Source organism: Leptopilina boulardi, unplaced genomic scaffold (genome assembly GCF_019393585.1).
Source record: "Leptopilina boulardi isolate dan_hultmark-lab unplaced genomic scaffold, ZJU_Lbou_2.1 LbouV2_126, whole genome shotgun sequence".
In the NCBI taxonomy this organism is placed as follows: domain Eukaryota; kingdom Metazoa; phylum Arthropoda; class Insecta; order Hymenoptera; family Figitidae; genus Leptopilina; species Leptopilina boulardi.
In genome coordinates, this window is record NW_026137670.1 from 1,169,440 (window position 1) to 1,188,163 (window position 18,724).

Below are 18,724 nucleotides of genomic sequence, written 5' to 3' on the forward strand. Positions count from 1 at the left end.
ATCCCCTTTTAAAAATAGAAGAATAAAGTACAACATTGTTCCCATATAATACAACATGGAAGTCCCTCGATCTGTATCAGTTGTCGTTAATTCTCCAGCAAAGAATGTGTAAATCAGGATAATTTATGTAGCAACAAGGTTACCAGCAATGATTTTCCGGTAACGTCTTCTTATATACCCGCAAAACGTTATGCAAGCTTACAATCGTATTTTTACTAGGGAAATTAACTACCAACGAGAGACAAGGGAACGTTGTTAAAAATCTTGTGGCGCAAAAAAAAAAAACAGTGAAAAAAAGTCGCACAACGCGTTATTCGATACGAGCGATTTCCCAAGGACGTTTTTACGAGGAACCCTCGAAATCCATTTGGTTCATGGTCCACTCTGGCTTTACCGATACTTTACGACGGTTCTTGATTTCTCTTAGCCAAGCAAGAAGTAAAAAAGCAGAGAAAGTGAGAGAGAGAGAGAGAGAAAGAGGAAAAAAAAGAAAGAAGAAAAAAGAAGCTATATATATAAAGAAAGAGTAACGATTCCACCTATTATATCGATATCTACAATTTCGAAAAAAAAAAAAAATTGTCAACTTTGAAAAATGTACAATTCTCTGGTATACGACGTACGATATATAGAAGAGAGCGAAAAACCATTGTCACCAAAGAATCGACCCTGAACCATGTATCTCCAAGTCAGGACGATCTCATCCGTGAACCTTCGATTCCGTAAATTTTTCACATTCCCTGAACCGCACCAGGCATTGCTGCCAGGAGCAAGCCAACTTTATTCCGCAATCTCCGACGATCTTGCACGCGTGCTTGACCGCCTCCAGGTATTTCAAGTTGTGTACGATAAGCTCTCTCTCTCTCTCTCTTTCTCTCTTGGCCTCTTTTTTTCACATCCCGACATGAGCTATTGATATACCTTGTTCTTCTTGTTGCATTATCAATTTTATGAACTCAACAATGAGACATCAGATATCAATTTTTCTTTCATTTTTTTTTTAAATTCATTATATACGATGACAATGCGTCCGCACATTCGATCAATTCTTACCTTTCACATCCTTGCAAGAAGAAGAATTAAAAGAGAGAAATTGTTCCGAACACTCACCTGTAACAAAAAAAAAGAAACAATTCGTTAATTTTTGTGTCTGACACTATTTAAAAAGAGTTGCACACTGAGAAAAAAAATTTAATGTTTGCAACAAAATTGTTTGGTTAGGCAATTTTGGTTCTTGTAACCAAATTTTGCTTGGCTGAAACAAAGTCGTAGGGTTATCTCAACCAAACATTTGGTTAGGTCAACAAAATTATTTGGTTGAACATTTTTAAATTCCAACCAAAATTTAGTTACGACAACAACATAATTTGGTTAACACAACAAAATAGTTTGGTCTAAGAAACCAAATGATCGTTTGTTGTCCTAACCAAAATTTGGTTGCGACAACCAAATAATTTGATTCGCTCTTAGCTCATAGCTTAAGAGAACAGTTAGTTTAAATCTCTCACAAGGATGCGGGTAGCCCAGTGGTCAGAGCTCCCGACCTTCAGTTTTAAAACAGAGGTTCGATCCCAGGCGGAGATGAAATTTTTCAGTCCACAAATATTTCAATTGGATAAATATAAATTAAACGTTAAATTAGATAATAAATAAATAATGAAATAAATAAAAAAAGATACAAATAAAAGAAATAAGGTAGAATAAAATTTTTAATTTTACAAAAAAAATTGTTTGTTTGATCAACGAAACATTTTTGTTGACCTAACAAAAAAAATTTGGTTGAGCTAACCAAACATTTTTGTTATGCCAACAAAAAACACTTAACCTAATTTTTTGGTTGACTCAAATAGTTTGGTTGCTTAAATACCAACAAAATTTTTTTGTTAGCTCAACCAAATTTTGGTTGCTTTGACTAAACATTTTTTACAGTGCAGATTAAATTCATAAGATAAAAGATTAAATTAAACCATAGTTTTGGATTAAATTCGTTTTTGTATTTCGTAAACATAAACTTTAAAATATTATATCACAAATTTTTATATCAATTTATTTTTAAATTAATTCTACTTTGAATTGGATCTGAGACAAATATATCATTTCTCTGAATATAGAGTTCAATTTTTGGAAAGTTTACAATTTTAATCCAGGAATGGATTTAATCTATTTTGATATTTAAATAATTGAACTGTGTATATAAAAATAAATTTCGTATTAGTGACTTTTTTTTATAACCCATCTAATTGTAGCTGCAAAGAAAGGACATTGTTCCTAAAATGGTATATAAACGATGACCGCGCGCGTCTATTGGAATAACCACAATGTCAACAACAGGCTTTTGTCTCTAAAAAAGGGGAGGGAAAAAATTTGAAATTACTGCTTTTTGTGAAATAACGTTTGTATATATATATATATATAGTTCTTTTTTTTCTCTCCTTCTTACATGGTCACTGAAGCGTCTTTCCTTTCATTTGTTACGCTTGAGATGTACATGGTTATGCCCTTCTTATTAATGACACACTAATTTCTAGCGCCAGATGTAGGTTACACCGGATGTCATTATCAACATTACTACACAAAATTTTATTATTTTTTTTTTTTTTTAGTATATTTTAATTCAAGAGCGATTACATTCAATTACAAGATTCGCTCGTTTTTTAAACTTCCAACAAAAAAAAAATATATATCTAGAGACATTATAAGTACATGGTATCGAATTTATAATTTGAGTTTTGTAATTTGTACTGTCAACTCGTAATCAAGGGAAAAAAATGTACCATAGACCATTAAAAATGATATATAAAACAGAAATTACAATTCTTAACTGGCAAAAAAAAAAAAAAATGTAATGACATATTTTCAAAAACTCATTAGTCACAAAATCTAGATATAATACCTATTAAAATTTTGTAATGTCGAATTACTATTTAGCTGAATTTTTAAAGTATTTGAATCAAATAATTTTTTTTTGTCAGTGTACATCATAATTTTGATTTCGATTGTAGAAAACAATATTATTTTTATGTTCCACAACAAAAAGAGGCTTAATAAAGAAACACACATTAAATACATAAATAATTCCATATGATTATAATATGTACATCGCAAAAACCTCTGTCATCAAAAATATAATACATGTTTTCAATGTTATGTTAAATCCGTAAATTCGACGCATTAAAAATTAAACATACATCAAAAATTGATACGACATTAAATATATGACAATTTTATGGACACTTTTTATGTTTATTACAAATTGACAATATAAGATTTTTGATGTTGTATTTGTGGATATGTATACTATAATTTTTTTTAACGACCACTTAATTTTTTCAAATTCTACTTATGGGGAGAAAATAATTATTATTTCTCTGTTTGTGAACCGAAATACAATTGTTATTAGATATGTTTGTGAGATTTACATGAACTATATATATATATATATATTGAGGACAGTTATTGGTTCAAGTAAGGATGATGGTGTATATTCCATGAATTTGCAACTGAAGTGAATCTCTCGCGTAGTCACGATGCAGATGTGTTTCACGTAACGAGAAATAGGAAGTGATCTAGGTAGCCCACTTGACGTGTATGCATTAGAGGCTTTTGGAAAGGGGAGAGGGAGGGGATAAGAGAAGTAGCACACGCTTTAGTAGCTAGCCTAGTAGAGGATGCCATTTACGTTTAGAATCCTCCCGGCATATTCAGATTCAGAACCCGAGGGCCATGTCCTGAACGACTGGCATGCGAATAGACTGTAACGATCAAAATGGAACCAACAATAATAATTTACATCGAAAGCCAAAAAATATCCCATCGTTTCTTTTTCCAAATATATTTTAAAATTAATTGTTTTCAATTATTATTTTGTGAAAATTGAAATAGAAAAAAAAGAAGAAAAAAAAAAGTCGAAATTTTTAATCTAGAAAGCTAAAAAAACTCTATTCGGTAAGACCATTATGTGATGCTGTGAATGTATATGTAAGGATGCATTCGAGAGGTTTAATTTGCACCAAGATTGCAGTACACAGCGGACAATTACCTTTATTATTATATTCCCGTAAAAGTATCGCGAAAGAGAAGCGCCACTGAAAGGATCGTTTGGAACGAGCACCGTCATTAGAATCCTTTGCGCGCTTGCCATATGCACGCTTCAATGTGCAAACCCCTCGTTAACGAATCATTTCACGCCAAATCGATCGAAACCTACATATATATATATATAAATGCAACGAACACGATTGATGTAATACACAAAGTTGCCAATGTTTTTGTACCGAAAAAGAAAGAAAAATTGCTTGTCATGCAAAAAATGGGACTTATAATCGGATTGTTGTACTAATAAATACAGTTTGTCGGGAAGACAGAATTTTTGTTAGTCCAACAATTTGAAATTGTTACGCTGACAGTAAAACTGTTGAGAAACCAAAAAAATTTGTTGCAGCGACAAAACAGATCTGTAGGATGTATAACAAAATTTGTTCCATTCACAAACCAATCTGTTGGATGTACAAAAAAAATTGTTGCACCAACAAATCAGATTTGTAAGGAGTACAAAAAATTGTACCATCAACAAACCTGGTTCTTAAAATAGCAGATAAAAAGAATTCAAAAAAAGTGAATTCATTTCTAAATTGGGAAAAGTGATCCAAAGTGAGACAGCACAGATCTGTAGGATGTATAACAAAATTTGTTCCATCCATAAACCAATCTGTTGGATGTACAAAAAAATTGTTGCACCAACAAATCAGATTTGTGAGAAGTACAAAAAAATTTGTACGATCAACAAACCTGGTTGTTAAAATAGCAGATAAAAAGAATTCAAAAAAAGTGAATTGATTTCTAAATTGGGAAAAGTGACACAAAACAAATCTGTAGGATGTATAACAAAATTTGTTCCATTCATAAACCAATCTGTTGGATGTACAAAAAAATTGTCGCACCAACAGATCAGATTTGTAAGAAGTACAAAATATTTGTACCATCAACAAACCTGGTTGTTAGAATAGCAAATAAAAACAATTCAAAAAAAGTGAATTGATTTCTACTCTCTAAATCTGAATAAGTGAAATTTCACTTAAAATGTGTCAAAAGTCTTCCACGTAGAAAAATAAGTGTATATGCACTTTTAAATAAGTGGTTTTCACTTAAAAATAAGTGAAGTTTCACTTATTTTTAAGTGCATATACACTTATTTTTCTACGTGGAAGACTTTTGACACATTTTAAGTGAAATTTCACTTATTCAAATTTAGAGAGTAAATTGGGAAAAGTGACACAAAACAAATCTGTAGGATGTATAACAAAATTTGTTCCATCCACAAACCAATCTGTTGGATGTCCAAAAAAATTGTGGCCCCAACAAATCAGATTTGCGACAAGTACAAAAAAAATTTGTACCATCAACAAACCTGGTTGTTAAAATAGCAGATAAAAAGAATTCAAAAAAAGTGAATTGATTTCTAAATTGGGAAAAGTGAGCGTTTCACTGAATTGTGTAATTTGAAATCAATTTCTATTTCTTCTTCTCCTTCTTTTCTTTCTTTTTTTTTTTTTTATTAAAAGCTGGCAATTTATATCTGTATTATCTCGGGGAGATCTGGTTCAGAATCGTTTGGTAAATCGTCTCGAATCATCGAGATAACACGTACGTGCGTTCGTCTATCCACCGGAAGGGTTATACTATATAGCGCGCGAACAATTTATTCCGGGACGATATCCTATTATTTTCCGACCTTGTGCACCTCTTATCGAGGCAAGGCACTCGACTTTCAGACACGCGTTCACGTGTGTGCAACCAACTATATTTATATATATATATATATATAACTCGGGATAATAATTGTCCGCTGGAAGAAAGAAAAGATGCAGGAAAGGGAGAATAAATCCGCGATATTCGTCGCCGCTCTTTTATACCATGGGGGAAGAAATAAAAAAAAAGTCGAAATGATCAGCAAAAGACGATGTGCTTCTGAAAACAAGTTTATTTCCCTTGTGCACAAACTACTGGAATTTATATATATATATATATATATACAGTCGATATTCCAGTTTGTAACCAATCAACAAGATGCTTTGGATTTCGAAAGCTAAGCTTCTACAAATTTCTATTTTTTTAGATATTTGTGAGAGAATTGTTTTTTTACAGAAAATTTTTGATCTACGATAAGGAATTTTAAAAATTAGAGTAAAAAAATTGATGTCTGACTAAAACGAATTTTTCTACTGAGACAAAAATTGAATAATGAATAAAAATCGATGACTGGATAAAATGGATATTTCTATTTTGAGAGAAAAATATAGTAATAAAAATCGATGTCTGACTGAAATGGATTTTTCTACTTTTATTAAAAATTAAATATTGAAAATTGATGACTGTGAAACGAATTTTACTACTTGAATAAAAAAATACAAAATAACAGTAAAAATAAAAATTGTTAATTACTTTTAAATTTTTAAATTTTTGAATAGTTACTATAAAATTCACAAAATCTAAATTACAAATAACTTCTCACTTTTTATATTATCCCTAAAATTCATCGCATAAGCAAAAATGCTAATCACAATACAATATAATTATATACTAAAAAAAAAAAAAATTTTCTAATCTTTTGAAGAAATAAAAAAAAAAGAGAAGCTATAATATATGCAAATGAAGTTGTTCTAGTATTTTTTTTTTTATCTTCCTTTTTTTCTGTACTGCGGCTAAAATGTGCCTACTGTGAGATTTCTCTCATGATCGCGAAACGACCTTCGCTAGCACCTCCATTACGTATTACACAAAAGGACGGATATATCACGCTCGGGCTGTATAAGATCTCGCTTGAAAGTTAAAGTGCGCGCATATGCGCACAAGAGAAGAATCGCGCGATGCGATCCCTTTTCTTTCGAGCCAGACTCTCAAATTAGGTGGTCTACTCTATAATTTTTCGAGTTCATAAAAATGTCGGTGAGGAAGGTTCGAGTCGAGTAAGAGAGAAAGAGTTCGTGCAAACCTTGCGCGCAATGTAATTTGTGGTTTTTGACGTAACCCGAATTTTTCACGCGTCCCGAATGAAAACGATTGCCCGGCTGTCAATTCACGCATGTTCCCCTCTTTTGTTTTCTATATATATATATATGTGCCTACACATTTACTAGTAAATTCAATTATTTTAAATTGCATTAAAAATAAGAAATAAAATTATTATTATTAATTTTCTACTTGTCAATGTCTGACTAAAACGGATTTTTCTACTTAAGTATTTAATAAAAGCAATGTCTGACTAATATGGATTTTTCTACTTATATAAAAAATTGAACAATGAAAATGAAAACAATGAAAAACAAGAGGAAAAATCCAAGTTTACAAAAAAAAAAAATATATATTTACATATAGATTTTTGTGCGAGAAGAAAAAAACACCAAATTCGAAATACGATCCAATATTGACCCTATTTCGAATTCGATTAATAAACGAATAAAAAATCTCAACCTGTAAAAAATTGTGATCTCATAAATTCCTTCAGTGGGATCTCATAAAAGTTCCATTTTCTGTAGTTTCTTATATTCTTAGATAGATAGAGAGAGAAATAGAGAGGGGGAAGGACGATACCCCTGGGACAAATCGATTTAAAAACATAAAATCAAACATGAAAGTTCTTTTGATGCTTTAATACAGTTCTTTTGACTCTAATAAACTTCATCAAACAGGTCAACATGAAAGAAAATCAAGATACAAAAAAAAAAGTAATTTAATATTCTTAGAACAAAAAAAGAATTTAAAAAAAAAATATTCTCTTATGATAAAGGCATGTTTATTTTTATAAATTTTGGTTTCAATTTATGAAAATAAAATGATGCTGTTTACAAGATTTACACTTATACTTAGAAAAAAATTCGTTTGAAGCAACTAAATTTTGGTTAAATCAACAAAATAAATGCATTGATATACAGTTACACTGAAAACTAAAAGGCATTAAAATAAGCTGCAACGCTTCTTATTTTAATCAAATTTTGCTTATTTTAATCCATTTTGGTATTAAAATAAACAAAATTGGATTAAAATAATAAGCGTTGCAGCTTATTTTAATACCTTATAATTTTCTGTGTAACCAAACATTTAGTTGCATAAACCAAACGTTTATTTAGCTCAATCAAATTTTTTCTTTGTTTAAAAAAATTTATTAAAATAAACCAAACAGTTATTTAGATCAAATAAATATTTATTTTAAACAAATTTTGTTTGAACTAACCAAAAAATTGGGTAAATATAAAAAAAATGGTACATTTGGTTCAAACATATCTTTTTTCTGAGTGTAGAAACAAATAAATAAATATTTATTAGGCTCTGAGACAAATATACCATTTTTCTGGGTGTAGATATAGAAAAATAGAGAATAATATATTTTAGTTTCAACTTTTTTTTTTCCATATAAAATATAGTGAGATAAGGTTTCAATTAAAATAAATGAATTGAATGACTTTTTCAACAAAAAAAAAAAAAAAGAAAGAAAAAGAAATGACGTGCACTTTTTTCTTCTTCTCAATCGAGTAATTCAATTGTGAGCTATTAGAATTTTAAGACACAAGACTCTTCATGCGGTCAATTAGGCTAAAGTTTAAAGAAGCAGAGTCATTTCAAGCTGAGAATAAGAGGTTGCTTTTGCGTAACTGCGTAATGTAATATAACATGGATGCTGGGAGGATCTCTTGCAAAGTCATTTTGTCCAGAATGATGGCTACCAAAGAGAGAGAAGGAGAGAGAAAGAGAGAGAGAAAGAGGACGTTGTACAGAGAGAACAGATTGCAGAGAACGAATTCTAGACGTGAGTAGTCGGTGGAGACTAGAGTGCGAAAGGATCGATGTAAGAGAGAAAAAGAGAGAGAAAGAGAGAGAAAGAGTCTGGTAGAGGAATGCGACGAGGCCATCTTGGCGAGGGTCCCTTACCTATAAAGAGGCCCCGAGCATCTTCTCCCCACTCTTTTCCACTTACCGCCCAAGTCACAGAAATAAAATGAGAGAGGGGAGAGAAAGAGAGAAAGAGAGAGAGAAAGAGAGATACTTTGGTGCTTGTGATCCAAGAATGTGTGTACACATATAAAAGAGCTCAATTCACGTATACAGAAAAAAAAACATAAACATCTGTGAGTATCACTGTCACAATATAATTATTATTAAAACACAAAAATTTACCAAAAAAAAAATTTTTAAATTCAAAAAATTTGTTCGACAAGAAAAAAAATGCATCTTGAGATTCAAAAGTGCGATACCTACTTTACCGGTTTTTGATCGGCTCTTATATATACATATAAATATATAACCTAGTTTCAAAATAGATGCAATTCATTATTTAAAAAAACGCCCTGAATACATTTTCATGAAAAGAATCATTCTTTTTTTTTGTCTCCTCACGTACGCGCTTGGAAAAGTGACCTAAATTAAAATGCAATTTTCAAACAGAAAAAAAAATCCTCTCTAATTGAAAGCTCGTTTCAATTTAGAGAGATTCTGTGTGTGTGTATCTTTCTCTCTCTCTCTCTCTCTTTCTCAATTTTCATAATAATTGCACGGGGATTTCCCTTCCTGATGTAGAGAAATTTAAAAATGAAAAATAATTGTTTCTTGAAATTATATTTTGTTATTTTTGCTATATGATTTGATTTTTAACGTTTTTGATAGCAAATTTTGTAATTTGGGAAAAAAAATTAATGATTAAAATTTAATTGCGAGAATTTGAAATTATAATTGGGTTATCAATTTAACAATATTTAGAGAATGCATAATTTGTAGTTAAGTAATCAAAGGTATTTGATACGTTAATTTAGTTGTAACAATGGAAACACATATTGGAATGTTTCTTGTGCACAGTATTACCATGAACATTGCTCGTAACAATTAATAACAATTGACGTCTAACTAAAATGGACTTTTCTACTAACAAATTTTTAAAAAATAATGTCTTATCAGAACAGTTTTTTCTACTTTGCTCAAAAATAATTATACAAAATAAATAATGTCTGACTAAAACAAATTTTTCTACTATTTTTAAAAAATTAAGCAATGACAACCAATGTCCGACTAATATGGTTTTTTCTACTTTTATCAAAAATTGGACAATGAAAATCGATGTCTGACTCAAATGGACTTTTCTACTTTGAGAAAAATTTGCTATTAAAAACCGATGTCTGACTAAATCGTACTTTTCTACTTAGTTAAATATTGAATAATGAATGAAAATCGATGTCTTGCTAAAATGGATTTTTCTACTTATATCAAAAATTAAACAATGAAAATCGATGTCTGACTAAAAAGGATTTTTCTACTCAAACAAAAACTGAATAATTAATCAAAATCGATGTCTAACTAATACGAATTTTTCTACTTACATAAAAAATTATACAATGGAAATCGGTGACTGTGAAACGAATTTTTTTTAATTATATCAAAAATTGGAGAATAAAAATCGATGTCTGACTAAAATGGACTTTTTTACTTAGAGAAAAATTTGCTATTGAAAACCGATGTCTGACTAAATTGTACTTTTCTACTTAGCAAAATATTGAATAATGAATGAAAATTGATGTCTTAAAATGGAATTTTCTACTTATATCAAAAATTGAACAATGAAAATCGATGTCTGGCTAAAACGGATTTTTCTACTTATTAGAGAATTAAAATTAATGCCTAGCTACAATACTTATATCAAAATAAGCTAATATTCAATACGAAGTGTCAGGCTCTTCGACTTAATGTTTAATAACAATTTATGTAAAATTTAATAGTTTTGAACGCAATTTAGAATCGATAATTTCTCATTCTGTCAAGTTGCACTGATACTCGCGTGTATTACAGCCACTACAGTCTACGTTATACGGTCTGTTGGATGACGGAATTACAAAGATATCGATACCAATATACATATATATATATGCATCGGTTTAGAAGAGACAAGTGGGATGGTAATCCAAGGGGACAATTCGCATCGACTTACCGCTGATCATGATGTAGGTGTTCTTGTACGTATCGAACTGTATATGTATATATATATATATACACGAAGTAGGTGGACGTGTAAACTTACAAGCAAACACATGTGCCCGTGTCTATTTTCAAGCTTTAAAAAGACATTCGCAGACACATGTGCATATATAATCCAATGTTACTTCATTTATAATATCATCCACGTCTGATCGGATTTGAAAATCCTTTAAGGTATATTTATCCCGAGAAGATAACTGCGATGAAGATTGACACAAGTTTTGAAAACATTTCGCTATTTTTAAATTCTACATTAATCAAAATAGAAAGAAAATTGTATTTTTTATTTATTATATCACAGTACTCTCAAAGAAGTAGTAAACATTTTTTTGCTAATTCAAATTATTGATTTACTTTTTGCTTTTGAATTAGTTAAATTTTACTAATTTGATAATAAAATCTTTTTTTTACTAGTAGTTAAATTTTACTAATTTAATAGTAAAAAAAAAAAAATTGTACTATTAGTTTAACTACTTTCGAGAAATAAAATATTTTTAGATAAATACAATAGTTCGATATAACACAATTCAGAAAATGAAATCGTGATGCAATATATTATACACACTTCTTTTTAAAATTTTTCTTTTTTAAACTAACAGCGCAGTCTAATTTACTGGCTCGGTTTTGGTAGGGAGAAAAGAAAAGTCGAATAGGATTTTTCCTATGGGTTTAAAACGATTCTTTATCTCAATCTAAATGGAAATCTTGCACGTTCATAGGTCCATGATACCAATAGAGCTTATATATATTCCATATAAGAGAAAGAGAGACGGAATGAGAAAGAGAGGGAATCTAATACTCCGCGGTTAGAGTTTTGCGTCAAAAATGCATTCTCAAAAATGATTTACATCCCTTGCGTTTATGATTCTCTTTTCAAAAAAATATAGCAACAATTTTGTGAAAGTGTTATATGTACATACACACTATGTCCCTATATAATTTCTCGTACGTGAGTTACGATCAAGGAAAAAAATTTTAAGGCACTCGAAAACATATATATATATATATATATATATATATATATAAAGTTCGCAATGCACATTACACACCAGTAGCAACTATATATATATATATATATATATATACAAGTCGAAGAAATAGTCGTATTTCATCATAGGGTCACATTTCACTATTTCTAGTTGTAAAGTTCTTTCGCATATATTATATTTAAATGGATAAATCATTTGAATTTTCAAATGAATTCATAATTTGTATAAGACGGGCAAATAATTGTAAGACTGTGTGGGAAAATTTTAACTTGTATCAACATTCATTGATCGTGAACATACATTTTAGTAAATAAATTAACTCAAAGATATATGTTTATATATATATATATATATATATATATATATTTTGTTGTAAATATGGAAAATAACGTATACATGTAATATTATTTCCTATTTTAATGTATAATGAAATTTATATTTCGATATTTTTTTTTAAATTCTACTTTTCAAATTATAATTCAAGAAATTTATGACTACGTCTATAATAATAATTATTATTTCAAATATTTTAGTACTTATAGAATAAGTTTAAAATAATAATAATAAAAAAAAATTATTAATGGGACATATTTTGTTCGGTAAAATTGCGAACGCTGGGAACATTTTGTTAACACACGTGTATATTCATATAAAATTTCGCGAGACTTGAGAAATGTCGTGAAACGGGTCGTTTTCATTTTTTTTTTTTTTTTTTGTCATTTCCAGAAAAGTTAGTACCTCAACGTTCGTATATATGTATATATATATATATATATATAAATGTACAGAGAGAAAAGGTGAATTATGTATCGTGAATTGGAAAAATGTGAGCATCTTTTGTTGTAAAAGGTGGCAGTAGACACATACACATATAAAATTGGAATGAAACGGGAGAACGTACCGCAAAAGTTGTATACGATAGATTTTGTTAAAAGCACAACACCGCGCGCGCCGCTAGCTATATATATATATATATATATAAAAGGCATATACACTAGGTTTTTGTGTCCATCGATATTCAGAAATTATAGCCGTAACCAACAGCGCAAGTTGTTTCGTTTGTGTAAACTGTGGATAAACTGCGATTCTTGTGTTTGCAAGCGAGAGTGTAAAACGATTTTGGGTATTAAATGGCTAAACAAAAAAAAAAAAAATGAAGGAAAAAAATGTGCAAAAAACCTCGTTGTTTTTTCCAAACTGTCTATTTATATTTTCCGGAAGGAAAAAAAAAGTCTCCTGGAATTATGATTTATTTTTAATTAAATTGAATTATTGAAAGTTGAAAGAAACGATTTTTTTTTTTTTTTTGAGACGATTTGTAAGCGAGTGTATATAGTAATGGAAAATATTCAACAGGAAGTTGTGGATGGTATATCACGAGGCAGGGGGTGCGTATGCGAGGCGCACGCAAAGCCCTATAGTGGATTACATAGTGAGCCTGTAACCCGCGTGAAAAACGAACTATGGGAAAAAGCTATCAAAAGCTGGCAAAAGATGGGAGAAGATTTTCGCCATTGTTTTTAAGTTTTATCCCATACTTCAAAGAATTGCAAAAAGCTCACAAACCATTGCTTATGAGCCTTTCCCATACTTTTTTTTAATATCATATAACATTGCTAAAATCTTGCCAAAGTATTGAAAAAATATGGAAATAAAATAAAGTCAATTTTTTCTAACTTACTTCTTATTTTTCTCATTTTTTTTCTGAAAATCATTGCAAAACAATGGGAAAAAGATTAAGAAAGAAAAAATTTATTTTCTCATTTTTTCATCTTTAAAAATTAGATTTTTAAAGTATTGCTAAAACCTGGCAAAAATATACGAACAAAATTAATCAATTTTACTCGTTATTTTAGCTTTAAAAATCTGATTTTTGAAGTATTGCAAAAATATGGGAATAAGATTTTGAAAGAAAAAATCAATTTTCCTCTATTTTTCAACTTTGAAAATTTGATTTTTAAAGTATTGCAAAAATATGGGAAAAAGATTTTGAAAGAAAAAATCAATTTTCCTCTATTTTTCAACTTTAAAAATTTGATTTTTAAAGTATTGCAAAAATATGGGAAAAAGATTTTGAAAGGAAAAATCAATTTTCCTCCATTTTTCAACTTTAAAAATTAAATTTTTAAAGTATTGCAAAAATATGGGAAAAAGATTTTGAAAGGAAAAATCAATTTTCTCATATTTCCCATATTTTATTTATATATTTATATACTTTAAAAATCAAATTTTTAAAATTGTAAATTAGAGGAAAATTGATTTTTTCTTTCCAATCTTTTTCCCATATTTTTGCAATACTTTAAAAATCAAATTTTTAAAGTTGAAAATTAGTGGATTGGAAAGAAAAAATCAATTTTCCTCTAATTTACATTTTTAAAGTATTTTCCTCTATTTTTCAATTTTAAAAATTTAAGTTTTAAAGTATTGCAAAAATATGGGAAAAAGATTTTGAAAGAAAAAATCAATTTTTCTCTATTTTTCAACTTTAAAAATTGGATTTTTAAAGTATTGCAAAAATATGGGAAAATTGATTTTTCCTTTCAAAATCTTTTTCCCATATTTTTGCAATACTTTAAAAATCCAATTTTTAAAGTTGAAAAATAGAGAAAAATTGATTTTTTCTTTCAAAATCTTTTTCCCATATTTTTGCAATACTTTAAAAATTTAATTTTTAAAGTTGAAAAATAGAGGAAAATTGATTTTTCCTTTCAAAATCTTTTTCCCATATTTTTGCAATACTTTAAAAATCAAATTTTTAAAGTTGAAAAATAGAGGAAAATTGATTTTTTCTTTCAAAATCTTTTTCCCATATTTTTGCAATACTTTAAAAATCAAATTTTCAAAGTTGAAAAATAGAGGAAAATTGATTTTTCCTTTCAAAATCTTTTTCCCATATTTTTGCAATACTTTAAAAATTTAATTTTTAAAGTTGAAAAATAGAGGAAAATTGATTTTTTCTTTCAAAATCTTTTTCCCATATTTTTGCAATACTTTAAAAATCAAATTTTCAAAGTTGAAAAATAGAGGAAAATTGATTTTTCCTTTCAAAATCTTTTTCCCATATTTTTGCAATACTTTAAAAATTTAATTTTTAAAGTTGAAAAATAGAGGAAAATTGATTTTTTCTTTCAAAATCTTATTCCCATATTTTTGCAATACTTTAAAACTTAAATTTTTAAAATTGAAAAATAGAGGAAAATTGATTTTTTCTTTCAAAATCTTTTTCCCATATTTTTGCAATACTTTAAAAATCAAAGTTTTAAAGTTTAAAAAATAAGGAAAATTGATTTTTTCACTACCAATCTTTTTCCCATATTTTTGCAATACTTTAAAAATCAAATTTTCAAAGTTGAAAAATAGAGGAAAATTGATTTTTTCTTTCAAAATCTTATTCCCATATTTTTGCAATACTTCAAAAATCAGATTTTTAAAGCTAAAATAACGAGAAAAATTGATTCATTTTGTTCGTATATTTTTGCCAGGTTTTAGCAATACTTTAAAAATCTAATTTTTAAAGATGAAAAAATGAGAAAAATAAATTTTTTCTTTCTTAATCCCATTGTTTAGCATTTCTTTCCAATTCTATTTTTTCCATTTCTTTCCCATTGTTTTGCAATGATTTTCAGAAAAAAAATGAGAAAAATAAGAAGTAAGTTAGAAAAAATTGACTTTATTTTATTTCCATATTTTTTCAATACTTTGGCAAGATTTTAGCAATGTTATATGATATTAAAAAAAAGTATGGGAAAGGCTCATAAGCAATGGTTTGTGAGCTTTTTGCAATTCTTTGAAGTATGGGATAAAACTTAAAAACAATGGCGAAAATCTTCTCCCATCTTTTGCCAGCTTTTGATAGCTTTTTCCCATAGTTCGTTTTTCACGCGGGAATGCATTCGATTGAATATTCGTGCGGGGCCACCCGTCGTCTTTTAGCGTGCTGCGACGATACCGCGCACCCTCGCCCTCTATCTATCTATCTATATCTATACGTATATTACGAATCCTTTAGTACTCGACTTAGCCCGATTTAAATACCGAAGGCCCAGGAGAAAACCCACCAAGAGAGAGAGAGAGAGTCTGGGATTATCGTCTATTGGGCTATCTTCCATCCCCTTTTCGCGAAACTGTTTAAACGACCTTGTATATATATATATATATATATATATACGTTTCTATCTCAATATTAGAAGTGTATCTCTTTGCGTAAATGGGGTTAAACCTATATAGATATAGAGCAATATTTCCTTGAATAGACCTTTTGAGTGTGTTTTGCACTGTTATACGCACGTGCGAGATATCTACTCACTAGATACTATACATATAAGCTAAGGCAAATAGTATCTAACGAAATTGTTCTTTCAGGGAAAATTGTATGTGTCCCCTTTTCAAGTCATTTGTGTTTCTATACGAGGCTATAACCATTCAATTTGATTACAGTGATGTTACAAATTTTTTGGGAAAAAAAAAAAAAAATAATTCAATTTGGAAAAGTATTGACAAGAAAAATTTACGTTACCTTCACTTATAGAAATTTGGACTTGATTTTGAAACAAAGTGTGATACATACCTGAAACAGAAAAATATTTTTTATTAGTACAATTATTTAAATATACCAGACATTCGCGCGCAACCGTTGCTAGGCAAAAAAAATGTCCTTAGCAACCGTTTCTAGGCAAAAAATGTTTGTAGCAACCGTTGCTAGGCAAAAAAAAAAAATATCCTTAGCAATAAAATTTACACTGTTAATTTTACAGATAACAAAATTTGTAGTTTAAAATTAAAAAAAGAAATGAACGAAAAGAGATAAACTAGAGATTTACAATTGTAAATAGGAATTTGCTAAAAGAGTACATATAAATATCTGTTTATCCTATATGTTAGTATCTTGGAAAATATGTGTGTATGTGTCGATGACTCGTTTATCGAATCCAAGAGAGTTAAGCAAACGAAGCAGCTTTTAAATCCCGTTTTAAAAAAAAAGAAAATCTCCTCGACCTCAGAAAGACTTGCGGGGCTTCTTAATGAAAGTGCGCATCCGGTAGGATTATATTCGAAACATAAATATAAAGAGAGTGTGGCTAGTAAACGACGACGTCACACAAGATTTTCGAGAACTTATAGAAGAAGACAACCACGATTACAGCGTGTTATCCCTTGATTTCTCGCCAACTCTCTTATTCTTTCTCTCTTTTGCTCTCTCTTGGATAGTAAGCGCGGTATATAAGCTTCAAGTATTCACCTTCTTTGAAGAAAAAAAAAAGAATTAAAGAAAAAAAAAAAAAAAAAACAACGTACAGTAGACATCTCAACGTTGTTGTCGACGTCCGGTCTCAAAGTGCAGACTCGGAAGGCTTGTGAGCACTGGGAACCGGTTTTCCTGCGTGTAACCAACCTTCTCCTCTCTCCTTTAAGTGCCATGGCCGAGCCAAGTTGAGTCGAGGTTACTACAGGCCATCCTCTAGTCCTAAGCCAAAGTAAATCCTACTCTCTTTCTCTCTCTCTCTCTCTTATATTTCTCTCTTCTGGATGCAATTCATCCTTCGTCGCATCGTTCTTTATAAAAGTAACCTTCACAACTGCAACCGCGTTGGATTCTCCTGGAACTTATCTCAGTGCCAGAATGCCAGATATATGTTACCAGACTCTCTCTCTCTCTCTCTCTCTCTCTTCTCGTCTCCTTCAAACTCTTCTTCTTCTTCTTCTTCTGCTTCTTCTTCTTCGAGAAAGAAGACACAGAGGCCTCTTGAAACTCTTGCTTCCGTGACCGGCACCTTCAACTCTCTTATACATCCATTCATCGACGAAAGTGCACTCTCTGCGCGCGTCGAGAGACTCGAGTCTCATTTAAACTTCTCGTAATTAGCTTCAATCGTAATTAATGATTTTTTTTTTCTTCTTTTTCCAAAAAAAAATTCATGTTTCAAAAATGCCGACTAAATAACAGAAATTGTTTTGTTTCAAACAATCTGATTGTTTGAAACAATTTCTTTTCTTCGTTTGGTTTCTTATTGTGCCAAATGGCTTTGGAATTTTTAATGAGTTTTGAAAAAAAAAATGATATTTTTAAAAACAAAGATTATTTATCACCTTCTCAATAGTTTCGTTTTAGTTTTCATTTTACAAATCTATTTCTCCCAATTAATATTTATATTATACTTTTTTTTGGGTCTGAAACCCACCTAACATTTTTCTTTTCCTCTGTAAACGCCCGAGGCGAAATTTAAGCCCTAATTTACAAGGAGTAAAGTAGAGTTAAATAGACCCTCTTTAGCTTCCTCAACTAGTCGCAAATTTCCCTTTCTTCCACGTTTGGATTCAAAGGAGGGCCTACGGGAGTCTACAAGATCGTAAAGAGGGCCTATTTAGGTTCTAAGGGAAGCTAAAGAGGATTCAAATTTCGCCTCGGGCGTACAAAAATCGATAATTAAAAATTTCTGCAAACGTAAACAAGCACAAGAATTAAGAAAAAAAAGAAATATTACGTTCTTTAATACAATTATATACTGTCTTCGTTAGTAAACACGAGTCCCTTAAGTTCAAATGCAACGAAGCATCGCGAGACTGAATTTCAAGCGATCCAGCAAAACCAGGACAGTTTGCTTAATTCCAGGTCTTGGTTTGGGCATCTGTCGATCTGGGAGAGCGAGAGAAAGAGAGAGAGAGAGAGAGAGTTAACGCTAGGCTACCTTGCTAAGCGTTCGCGCAATTAAAACGAGAGA

At 29.8% G+C, this 18,724-nt stretch overlaps 1 protein-coding gene and 1 long non-coding RNA gene across 12 annotated transcripts in view; one reads left to right on the forward strand and one right to left on the reverse strand.

Annotated features, from left to right (window-relative positions):
• Window positions 1-18,724, forward strand: part of LOC127291210 (uncharacterized) — a 248,864-nt gene that overhangs the window by 96,765 nt on the left and 133,375 nt on the right. The gene's annotated exons all lie outside the window — the stretch shown is intronic.
• Window positions 1-18,724, reverse strand: part of LOC127291197 (latrophilin Cirl-like) — a 332,370-nt gene that overhangs the window by 90,897 nt on the left and 222,749 nt on the right. The gene's annotated exons all lie outside the window — the stretch shown is intronic.